The following is a 13,360-nucleotide window of genomic DNA, read 5'->3' as shown; positions in this document are numbered from 1 at the left end:
CACGTTGCATGACCTACACGCCATGTAGGTGAAAAAACAGTTTTACATCCTTATGAATTTTTCAGTCGATTCTAAAAAACTTTAAAACTAATTTAAAATTTTAGAAATGAGATTATATCGGAACATAGAAACTCAACTTATAAGAATGGAAATACTAATGTACCATAGACGTGAACAGGTAAGCTCTAATACATCTGAAGGGTTATGATGGTATTTTGGCCACAAAGGAGAACAACAGAATCATACAAATAATCAAACATAAACTTGTGAAGCCAAGAGAGGAACCATATTCAACCATGTTTAGGCAACCTAATAAGAAAGAGAGAGATAGATAGATAGATAGATAGATAGATAGATAGATAGATAGATAGATAGATATAGAGAGAGAGAGAGAGAAAGAAAGAGAGAGCACACTTTTATGGTCTTCGATTTCTTGGTCTTCACCAATTGATCAGACTTTGGAGGATCCAAAGGAGAATCCGTCTTTCGTGATCAAACCCATGAAACAAACACCAATACTAAAAAACACCCAAATTAGAATCTGCACAAAAATCATATAAATCTGAAACTTGAAAGTTGCTACGTGGCGCACAGACTAGGTTTTAGGGTATTTCGAGATCTGAAGAGCACTACCAAATTTATGATGGTTTTGACCAGTTTCTCTAGCCCTTAAACCTGAATGTATAATTATCTACTCTCAAGATAATTATCCTTAACTTTGGTAATTATATGATATTCAAAACCTTTATCTAGAATATTTCAGATTTACCATGTTTCTGTTCATTAATTAACAAACTAAATCCCCAGAATTAATCTCTTTCCAGTTTTACTCATTCTGTTCTTGTGTTTAACCAAAAAAACACACTACTATTAATAGTAATATTACCAACTTATTGTGGCTATGGGCAACATGTTCCAACACAAACCTCGTTCCGAAAGTAATATAAAAACCCATTTTTTCAACATTTGTAAAGATATTGTTTCCAAAATAGAGTAATTACGTAAAATAAGGAAGTCTGTAACTAAATTAATAGCAACATGCGTGTAGTACAGTCAAGTTGGGCCATTCTTTTGATAGTAGAATTACCTGAAAAACATTTATTCCACAACTATAAACATGAAGCTTAGTGAGTTCCCAAAAATATCATATACCACAATACACATACTATGCATACAAACATGGCTCTCGGCTCTAGTGTTGATCCACCGTACAAATAAAAGCTCTCGACTGCTGTGTCAATCCACCCGGTTACCATCTCTCGGTTCCAGTACCGATCAATCATTAACCTTGGGTATCTACTCTCTCAATGATAATACTGATATTTCATCAACCCTGAGTATCTAGGCTCTCAACTTTATTGTTGATCCACCATTAACCCCTCTAAAAAATATGTCAATACATCATACAAGCAATCAGTCAAACAGTTAACATGCAATGACTATACTAGCATGCATTTACATACTCTAGTGCATATACATCCTAACAACAAAGGATATAATTGTAATGCATAGCATAGTTAGATAACTCACCTGAAAAATTACTTGCACTGCTAACAACAGTCCAACTGGCGAGAAGGCACGCCAAACATAAATTAACCTATAATACTATAACTGATTAATAACTAGGGAAATATGGTAACTAATATCTCGATCCTTGAATAATCAAATTAATACTAAAATTACTATCAAACAAAGATTAGCTAGTCAAGACAGTCGGGAGGGAGGACCATTTCGGTATATAGTCTTTCTGAAATTCAACAAAAAGGCCATCATGTCTATCCTAGGCACTATTCACTTAATTTGATCAACATGTTTCATAATTGAGATTAATGATTAATCTGTTACTTGGGTTTATAATGATGACAATAGGTATATTCATTATCAAGTTATACTTACACAAAAATATAACTTACCCGATTGACGAATAACTCAGAAAACAACGAGCATAACTTCGACGCTTAAAGCCTTCAACCTTGTTTTTTTTCAACATTTTTTTGGCTTTTTAATTATAAACCTTTTTCCTGGTTTGAATTTCAATGTCCTAATTATGCACTAAGCACCAAGAATAAATCATTTGATACCTAAAAAGCATATCAAAATTTAGGTACAAGTTATGTGCTCTCATCATCTTCCATTTACTTGGTTTAATTCAAAACTTTTTAATGGTCCATATGCATACACCAAAGTTGTATTATTCTCAATTTTCGACCCCACATATCTCCTACCCATTTTATATATAGAAAGACTATATCTTAAATGGATGATGGATGACATAAGACATGGACCGAAATGGAATCTAGATAAGAAATAGAACTGATTCTATTGTTTAGTGATTATGGAAAACAATTATTCTAAATGAATTGATATTCATGGTGAAAATAAATATCTTAGTTTTATGATACATTAACTAACGTTTAGGCATTTTAGGGGCATTTGATAATATTACTAAATTACAAAACGAATATAATGAGAAATTGATAATTATTCAATGAATGGGGTAGAAAGTGCAACGGGGCCATCGAAGACTTTGTCTTTTAAGTGTTGGATGAGAGATGGACGATTTCATATATTTGATGAATCAATTATTTTATATTTGTACCTTTTTTTATTCTTTTTATGGATTTTAACATTGTAAATGATGAGCATTACTTTTAACAAATTAATCCCCAATATATGTACATATTCTATATTTATATTCGCTTATCATTTTATAATATATTGTAATTGTATAATTTGATGATATTGCTTATCAAAACGTCTTTACTCTAAATTTAATTATTTGAAAAAACAAAAAAAAAGTGGAAAAGGGTGGGAGGGGACTTTAATGATGGGAATGTGGACATCCTACTTACCCATGGATTGGGGATTAAATGCCACAAATTAGTATGCCGGATTATTTGAGTGGAAGTCAAAATTGGTTTAATTATATACTTATCAAAATTTAATCTAATGTGGTTGTAAAAACTAAATTTAAAAACAGTAAATCAGAATATTTTTACAAATTAATATACTTTCTAACTTAGGTATGGGTCAAGTTATAACACCAAATTTATATGTCATCTCAACCATAACATTAACATACCACCAAAGGGGAAATGATGTTCGTCATGTTGTAACATGTTAGGAGGTGGAGAGAGAAAGAAAAAAAATGATTTGATTGGTTGATAAATACAACAACCAATTAAACTTTCCGTTGCATCTTGTCTTGGTCACAACAACGAGATATACCATAACACCCTTTTAACAAGAAGAAGGTGATGTTAATCTTGTTATAACTAAATTATAAGGTGTTCCATTAGCGATAATATCATTTTTTTGTTGCCTATATCATATACTTTAAAGAGAGAGTGCTTCTTATCATTTGTGCCATTTAATTTGTCAAATTCAAACCACACAGGCGGCTAACAAGATATATAAAATTGAGAAGTAAACCGTCCACGAATTTGCATAGATTAATGTCCACCACTTGTAGGTTTCGTAAGACACTTATACCAAATAAATAATTATAATATAATACATATAAATTATTTGTTTGTAAGAGTTAAATCTTTATTATATTTTCCTAAATCACAAATTAACATTTTTTTAACTTCAAAAGTTTTATACTCAATACCATTCTTCTAATTTTTAAAATAAACAATTATTTGCATTTTTTTGAAAGCTTCTAGTAAGCCTTCGTTTTTTATATGGTGTTGAGTTGTAAGAAACTCTTTAGTTGGTCGCAGTTACGGGTTGTATTTGACAATTTGATAACTATTGATCTTTGGTACTTATTAAGTTCCTATGTAACTAACGATTGTTGTGTGTACAGAGAAGTCATCAATATCATTTTGTTCATCATTTGAGTCTTTGTTATATTTATCTTGGTTTGTGTTCTTCAGTTTAATATGCATTATTTTTATCATCAAGAAAAGAATATTTAATTTGGTAATGATCAACATAATTTCGAGCATATCATTTGTTGTTTGTTGTAATTAATTGGTAACAAAGAATATAAATGTTGAAAGTTTGAACAAGAAGGTGATGCAGAGAGGTGTTCCTCATACAAGAGATGTTAATGAAAAAATCATAAAAACTTTTTTTGGACCAACTTCAAGAAGTATGGAATAAACCAATAGTCCAAAAAATAAGTATTTTTATATGGTTAGAAAGTGTTTGATATGTAGTTTTGATCAAAAGCAGCATGTTGTTCGGAACTCTTATGGGAAGGTTATGGCGTTTGTGCCACAGACTATCCAATGGATAGAAAACAACCAAATTTGAGTCAAATTCCATTATTTTATATGTACTAGATAGTTTGTGGCAAAAATGTCATAACTTCATCTACATAATTCCGAACGACTTGCCGCTTTTCATTACAAACGACACATCTAAAGAAATCATAAATAAACTATTAACATCAAATAACTTAGTGCTAAATGTGACTTGACCATATGAAGCATTCTCATAGAACACTTGGATAGGATGGCACACTTGGATAGGATGACACTTTTGGATATGATGACATACTTGGATATGGTGGCACACTTGGATATGATGGCATAGTTGGATATGATGGCACACTTGGATACGATGACATACTTGGATATGATTGCATACTTATATACAATTAGACTCCTCGAATATGATGACTTTTGGATGGATCATCTTACAAAATACTAGAGCATCAGAAAAGGTGCCATTCAATCGCACCTTGACAATAGAATGTCACCTCGAAGAAATTCCATTCACATGAGGTGTCATGAGGCGACAGGAGGTGCCACCCAATGACACCATGAAGATGTTCCATACACAAGAGTTGTCATCAAGTGTGAAGGTGTTGAATTAGGTTTCTAAACCAATAACTAAATTGATATATACTTGAATTATTAACAAAGTCCTTTTGGGTTGCCCTCAAACCTGGTAATTGAATAGGATGACTTTTAAAGAGAAATTGATTTATTGATTTATTATATGATGAATAAGTAGCAATAAATGAATTTCTTAAAAAGTTATGAGAATAATATATTAATTAGAAATGATATCATTTAATTAAGAATTAATCATAAATTAACTGGAATTAATTTTGGGATTAACTGCATTAATTGAAAGTGCTAGGACCTAAGCTGCAATTGTTTAATAGTTGAACAAGAAAAAGAGATTCTAGAATAGTCATAGCATGGTCGAAAAATAGAGGTTTCCTTAGGGTTCTAGAATATCCCTTGGATATAATTAGGAAACCAAATAATTACCTGATTTACGATATTATTATTTTAATCAAGTAAGGATTATCTAAGGTTTTCCCAAACGCTTTAAATAGGGACCATTAGCCTCTAAATTTTGGCCACCAATCATATAGATAAGAGCATAGCCAAAATTTCCCCTATCCTCTTCTCTCTTCAAGTTTCCTAGTTGCTAGGGTTTGGGTGTGAACCATCTGAGAGACGAGATTTTTGGTCCTTTATTCCAAGAGAAATTGAAAAGGTACGTAATAACTAACTCGTTTATGTTTTTCGAAAATAGCTAGGGTTTATAGGGTTCTTGTTGTTCAATAGAATTTTACTTCCATAGGGTTATGACATAGATCAAATAAGTTGCATGTACCCTTAAGTGTATAAGGATTTATCCGTGTTATTGCATGTAAAACACATTAGTGGTATCCGAGTGCATGGTTGTCTAATAACTGATAGTACATTGCTTGATTCTGAACAAAACCCGACTAGGAAATTTAGCGGAATCGTCATTCGACAGCGTCACCACATCATGGTCCTCTTCTGGCACGACGTGGGGATCTTCAGATCCACATTTTTTCGTTCTACCACGACATGGTGAACCCTCTGATTAGCGGAATTTTTTTTGCTTAATTCAAAAATTGATTACAATAATTACTTTAGATAATGTTTTTAATTGTGTAAAACAAAATACTTATCTTGGTAATCGGATATCTTATATCTAGAATTTGTGAATTATCCTTATGATTTAATTAAGGGAAAATAACGAAACATCCATATTATATTTGATGACTTTTCCATTAAGTTCCTGAAGTTTCTTTCTTGCCCTTTAAAGGAACAAAATTATTTTTCGGGTCGAATAAGTGATTTTTTCCAAAACGAAGGGGTAACCCGGTTACCACTTATGTCAGCTCACATAATTTGTCTATTTATTTATTTATTAATTATAAAGAAATGACATCTCTCTCTCTCTCTCTCTCTCTCTCTCTCTCTCTCTCTTCAACTAATTCCATTCAAGCAGCAGTAGCCATCGTTGGTTGCACAAAACTCGATTGATAAATGCTCATCATTGAATTTTGAAGCTGTAAAATACTCGAACATTACGGTCAAAATTCAATTTTCCCCAAACTGATCGACTATATGGTCTCTTCATCGTAGTGAGTTCTTCGTTGATTCTTGCTTAATTGTGCTAGCAAGAATCCCCTCATCTTCATGTGAAATTGAATAAAAGCTCAATGTTGTTATAAATCTTTCATCCTTTTGTTCATTTTGATTCTAGAACCCCCCTGTACATTTCTAGGGTTTTTCTACAACCTTGTCATGTTTACAATCTGGGTGCTCATTCAGAGGATTTGAGGTCTGTGTGTAGTGAGGATTTGATTTGCGTGAGTTTGTAAAACGTTTGGAAATTTCAAAGAGAACATGTCGTCTTCTTAAACCATCTACATCATTTGATTCTACTGGATTGTAAGGCCTCTTTTGCAGAACAACAGATTATTAAGATAAACGGTAAGAATGAGGTCGATCAGATGGGAGTGGTTTATTCCTTTAAAGGGAATCAAAAGAAGGAATCAACTACAGTTACTTCAAATCTGCATTCTAAGAACAATAAGCCGGATGGTTCATTGGAAATTCCACAGAAAAATGTTTCATGTGTAGAAAACTGATCAGCTAATAAGTTGTTTTAAATTTAGGGGAAACACTGTAACGCCCGTAGATCCGGGCTAGTCAATTTAGAGACAATGAACATCAAAATTGAATTTTTGATGGAAGATTATTTAGAAGGAATAATCTTAACTATGTTGTAGTATATGTTACAAGGATTCTGTACATATAAAAAACATTGAAATCCGAGTTATAACGAAGAAGTTAGGACCTGTCGAAGTTTCGCGACAGAACCGGCACGACACAGCGCGACGTAAATAGTGAATTTACGTTAGAGCTATATTTGGCCTTAACGATCTAAATGAATGTCGTAGAATACGTTAAACCAAGAGTGTGCATAAAAAGAACATCCAAATCTGACTTCGTATGAGGAAGTTATGATTTTTCTAAGTTTCGACTTAGCAGTATGCAACCCGAATACTCGATTTGAGATCGAACGGTTTTTAGCAGAAACAATCTAAACGGGAATCGAAGATCTCGACAATGGTAGTGCAACGGTACAAAGATAGACAAAAACAGACGTCAGATGATGAAGTTATCAATTTATAACAAAGTTTTCTTATCCAGGCCTACTAAAAATAATATAATAAAAATAAAGTCAAAATTAGCTAACGGAGTATAAACGAGAGTTGTAGAGAATAATCTCACCTACGCGTGGATATAAAGAATGTCGAAAATGGAGCTCGTATGCAAAAGTTATGAATTTCTAAAGTTCGGGGCGTGAACCCCAAAGTCGTGTCAGAGCTCACGAGGTGAGCATTAGTGGCTCACAAGGTGAACAGATGGTGGACGTCTTCCAGGGCAAGTAGCCATGATGAACTCAATGATGTATCAAGCTCACGAGGTGAACCTAGCATTTTTGCCCTATAAATAGAATTCAAGGGGCAGCCGAGTTTGGTTGCTTATCTCTTACTATCCCACTCCCGATACTCTCTTTAAGCCCTATTTTAACTCCCGAAGCCCCGGTATCATCCTGAGACGTGAAGAAAGTCCCGAAGCACCGAAGATCCCAAGAAGAAAAGAGTTTCCAAGCCGAAGCTCTACTTGCGAGAAGCCCGGTGTGTGAAGATCTTCCAAATCTACCGAATAATACTACTTCTACAAGCCGTAGTGCTGCCCGATCATCTTCTGATCAAGTGAGTGTATAGTCCCTTTCGTAAACACGATTTTAATACAAGCATTGTTTGAATGTATTAAGTATATGTTTTGGGTGAGCGTATAGTCCCTTTCATAAACACGATTTTAATACAAGTATTGTTTGAATGTATTAAGTATATGTTTTGGATGAGTGTGTAGTCACTTTCTTCTAACACATAAATATGAGGTATTTGCTATGAAATATGTGCTATGTGTTTATATATTCTTGATTATTTGAGATGTGTGTGGAATGGATGTTTTATATAGGTTTTAAATGAGTTAAACTATATATGTATTTTATATCTACAAATATGTTGGGTAGAACATGGGCAGACGAAATAGTTGGTGTGTGATGAAGGATGAGTTTGTGGATGAGATGAAAGATAAACCTCGGTAGCTATGGATTTAGTACTATAAAGATAAACCTTTGTTGCTATGGATTTAGTACTGTATAGACGAACCTTGGTAGCTATGGATTTAGTACCGTATAGACGAACGCTGGTAGCTATGGATTTAGTACTGTTAGATAGACGATGATAGCTATGGACTTAGTACCTACACTGGTAGCTATGGATTTAGTACCTGATGAATGAACCATAGCAGCTATGGAATTGGTGCTTTACGAAAGAACCTTGGCAGCTATTGTCTTAGTACCAAATAAAGAAGCCTGGCAGCTATTGTCTTAGTGCCAAATAAAGAATCCTGGCAGCTATTGTCTTAGTGCCTAATAAAGAATCCTGACAGCTATTGTCTTAGTGCCAAATAAAGAATCCTGGCAGCTATTGTCTTAGTGCGAAATAAAGAATCCTGACAGCTATTGTCTTAGTGCCTAATAAAGAATCCGAGCAACTATTGTCTTAGTGCCTAATCTAGAGTGAACGAATAGATGACTCTTAGGGTAGACCCTTAAGAGTAAGGAAGATAATGGGGATGGGTAATTGGATTGATTGTTTGATGATTGAATATAATAATTATATTATTGTGGGTTGAAAACCCTATATGCTCATCAGGCTCCCAAGCCTAACCCACTCAGTTTTCTTTGCATTACAGGTAATGGCACAAGAGTATAAGTTGGTGGAGTCGACGAGAGATTTTGGATTATGGATCAGTAGTTATGAATGACTGTTGTAAGGTCTATTTTATACTGTTTATGCTTTTGGTCTGTATCGGAACATGACATCATGAGATTTTGTCATTTAATGAAAATACATTTCTTTTAAAGAAATGCTTTGATAAATGCTTATCACATTTTGTTTTGGGAACAAATTCCGCAACTGTTTTCTTTAAAAGATTACTCTGATTTATAAAAACAAAGCATAAACAAATCAGTCTTTTCTGGCCGTGAAATTGGGGATGTCACAAACACCCAGTAGGAGATGTCGATTTAGTGTATGTTTGTTTGGTTTTCAATTGATCAGGATGAAAGATGCATATGATATGGATGAAGGTTAAGATGATTAGTGTTTGTATGTGTGTGCTATTTTTAGTGGATCCGAAAGAAGATGAAGATGCATATGCTCTCCAAAAACAATGGTATAGAGAGAGAGAAAGAGAGATATATCTAAAAGTACTAATCAGCTAAAAAAGGTTAAGGGGACTAGATGAATAGGTCACTAAACACTTTGTTCCCTTATAATGCTTGAAAATAACTATAGGAACTGAATGGGAAAAATCGAAATACGTAGTAGGGCCAATGTGTCATTTTCCTTTAACTAATTTAATTAACTATTAATTAAAAGATAAAGACTAAAATTGTGACAACCCGATATTTCGAGACAATATAATGTAAAACCAATCAAATCTAGGTCAAAATATAACTTTCCTAAAATCTTATTTGGGTTTAATAAAGTAGTAGGAATCGTATCAAGGTTTTCGTACATATAAAGAACCCTAAAATCCGAGTTATAACGAAGAAGTTATGACCAACCAAAGATTCTCGGCAAAACCGGCAACAACGATTAAACGAAAAATGCGAAGTTTCAATACAATAGTTTTTAGCCTTAAGTATCTAAATGAAAGTTATAGATAACCTCCAACCGTGAGCGTACATAAAAAGAACGTCCAAATCTGACTTTGGATGAGGAAGTTATGAATTTTTGAAGAAATTCCTTAATCACGTCATTTTAATAAATAAATAATAAAAATAATTTCGAAATTTGCCAATGGAGTCTAAACGAAAGTTGTAGAGCGTAGTCTCACCTACGCGTGGATATAAAGAACGTCGAAAACGGAGTTCGTATGAAGGAGATATGAATTTTAGAAGTTTATTTAAAATAAATATAAATTTAAATATAAATTCTTGGTAATATCCGAAGGGGAGTCAGCAGATAGGACTGGAGTATGCCCTGCGTACCCTCATACGCCCCGCGTACTCGAATCAAGGGCCTCGGATCGTCCACGTCGCCCCTATGCGAAGCTACCGACCCGCCCCATCCGACCCGCCCCATCCAACCCGTCCCATCCGATCCGTCCCATCCGAAGCCGAGGCAGTCGAGGACTCGCTCATGCATGACGTACGCGTACGCGCTACGTACGAGCGTACGCCCCGCGTACCGAGGCTTCTCAGACCCCCTATAAATAGAAATGTGAGGGTTCCGGGAAAATCACCCCATTTCTCTCCTTTCTCTCACGATCTTGCCTTGATTTCCGTGCCCGTTCAAACCCGAAGCTCTGGTCTTTTTGCTCAAGTCCCGAGGGTCGATTTTACTCCCGAGATTCCCGAGAAAAATCCGTTTTCCCAAGACGAAACTCTGCCCGGTTTTCCATCTCGCTATCTTCAAACTTTCAAGTGAGTTCATACCCCTTTAATCAACCTTTGAAATGATTTTAAATGTTTTAAATACTTATGGGGGGGGGGGGGAGGAATACAAGTTAAATACTTATAGTTATTGCTTCAATCACATGTGATTGCATTAATCACATGTGATTAATAACTAGGGAAACCAGTGATTTTATCACTGTTCAAACTGTCTATCAAACTGTTTTACTTCAAAATGTTTTACAAACCCTTTTACTTTTCAAACTTATTTACAACTGTGATTCAAACAAATGTTCCTTATACTTAAACTGTTTTTATCAAACCAATGCCTTCAAATTGTTTTATAGATTGACATCAAGTCGATCTTTTCTTAATATAATACTTATGTTTCAAATGTCTTATAAAAACTTATTTATGCTTTTATATTATAAATTGCATGCCCATATATGTATAGATGTATAAATAATGTCTAAAGGGATTAGGAAGGCCATCCGCCGTATTTCCTTTTTCTCGGTTTGGATGTGGTCTGGTGGGATTTCGGGTGACCATCCGAAGGTCGTTTCAATATTAATTATATATCAAATATACATATATAGACATAAAAGTACTTCCATATTCATACGTACTAGACACACCATTAGTAAGTTACCATCGAGGTAACACAGGATCATACTATTACAACTGCTAGATCTATGAGTCAGTTCATTCATGAGTCCATATACAACATTACTATGAGAACATATACAACTATACTAGGAAGAGAACATATACAACTATACTAGAACGAGAAACATTACCCTTACATTAATACGTTAACAATTGTGATCCACTGTATCGGAGCATGCCTTAAATGTCATGGCCCGAGTTGTAGCCAGAATTCTCTTGGAAGGAGAGCGTGAGTTTGCATATAGATCTATACTCGATTGACTATCCTACACCTTGCTGCTAGCTACAGCCGGACCTGCAGGTCTGCGGGTGCCAAACGTCATTCCGTTATTACGACCATTCGTATGTCGTTGTTACCAGTCGATAGCATGGTGCAATTATCACATTTTACCTTAATATAAATCCGGTTTAAGGTAGTTAGTACAACAATAGTTACTATAAAACTAAGCTACAGTACTACAATGATTTACCCATTACATATTTTTAGTGATAACCTCACTTGAACCTTAATGTAGAAACTATATTTTGTTAAAAGATAGTTGTACTTGGGAAATTACACACTTTTACAACAAACGAACATACAAAACAGTTAAGCCTCGGTAGAAGGTTACTTTAATAGAAAATATAGGTTTTTTTGAGAGATTCAAACTTTTACAAACACTTACATACATTTTACAAACTTATACTTGAGACACATTCAAACGTTTTTGATAACAAACACCGACACTAAAATACTGATGAACTCACCAGCTTAATGCTGATAAACTCTTTCAAAATAACTTGTATTATCAGGTCATCAGTAGACAGGTACCGATGCCAGCTTTTGAGAAGATGGAGCGCATTCAAGACTCATCATATTATTATTTTGATTTACCTTATATTTTTCGTGTCTAAAACTGTACAGAACATGCTTGTATTAAAATTATATATTTAATGCAATGGATGATGTTGTTTGGTTATTTACATTTATTGTGTTGTGATACTTTACATGACGTCCTCCGCCCTAGAACGTTTCCGCCGTTCTTGGTTTTGGGGTGCGACAGATTGGTATCAGAGCATGGTTTATAGTGAATCAAGTATATCAACCCATAAAAGATATACTAAACTATAAACCCATTAGGGATTAAACACTCTGACCAAGAGTCTATACTTTAAATATTAAAATATTTAATTAAGTATACTAGTCTGTATTCATACTAAAATCGGTGTCACAATGACAAGAACAAAAGTATTACGATTGTTAAATATCACAAGTGAGCTCGGGGATGTATGGTCAGTCCTGGGAATGGCACAGCCTGATCAACTATGCTGGTCCTAGGAGTGATTAGCATATGCCCTAGAATGGTTGTGATAGGTTAACAAGTCTAAAAACTTACCAACAATACCACAAGAAGATCAGTAGAACTTAAACTTAAAATACTATAGGTGTATTTTGTACTACTAGTTACACGTATACTATATTCTTATACCTTTCTTCTCGGGTAGATCTAAATGGCTGGATTCCATCACGGTGACCCGTACTTTCCAAATGAAGGCAATGCCGGGTGGATCGATGAAGAGCCCGAAGATGAGCATCCAATCCCTTTGGATGATCACCTCGCAGAAGGGTTTTCTGATGGATCCGACTCCGAGCCTGAAGTCAACAACCTACCGCTCGTTGGTCAAGCCCCGAACAACAACCCTCGAACAGCTTTTCCAGGTCCTACTCCCTTGTAGGCAAACAACTTGAATCGATGGAGTGATGAACAGGGTCAACCCTTACCATACTTTGGGGACCGAAGCTTTTACAACGTCAGCGATGGTGGCTCTGCTGACCGAGCTCTGCCTGTCATTATCCGCAGAATAGCTCGTAATGTCGAGCAAGGTCGAGCAGCCATCGACTGGGTCATAGAGATTGATGCCAACTCAGGTGTCAACACAGTCC

The 13,360-nt window shown here is 34.7% G+C and overlaps 1 long non-coding RNA gene across 1 annotated transcript; it reads right to left on the bottom strand.

The window, feature by feature from the left end:
• Positions 1–997: 997 nt before the first annotated feature.
• Positions 998–2,116, bottom strand: LOC111884217 (uncharacterized). The gene is made up of 3 exons (XR_002847647.3): positions 1,914–2,116; positions 1,531–1,597; positions 998–1,381 (listed from the first exon to the last, which is right to left on the bottom strand). It is a non-coding gene; the product is annotated as an uncharacterized LOC111884217 (long non-coding RNA).
• Positions 2,117–13,360: the final 11,244 nt, after the last annotated feature.

Source organism: Lactuca sativa, chromosome 8 (assembly GCF_002870075.4).
Source record: "Lactuca sativa cultivar Salinas chromosome 8, Lsat_Salinas_v11, whole genome shotgun sequence".
NCBI classification, from domain to species: domain Eukaryota; kingdom Viridiplantae; phylum Streptophyta; class Magnoliopsida; order Asterales; family Asteraceae; genus Lactuca; species Lactuca sativa.
Note: the sequence above shows the minus strand (reverse complement) of the source record. Positions and strands in the feature narration are given on the sequence as shown.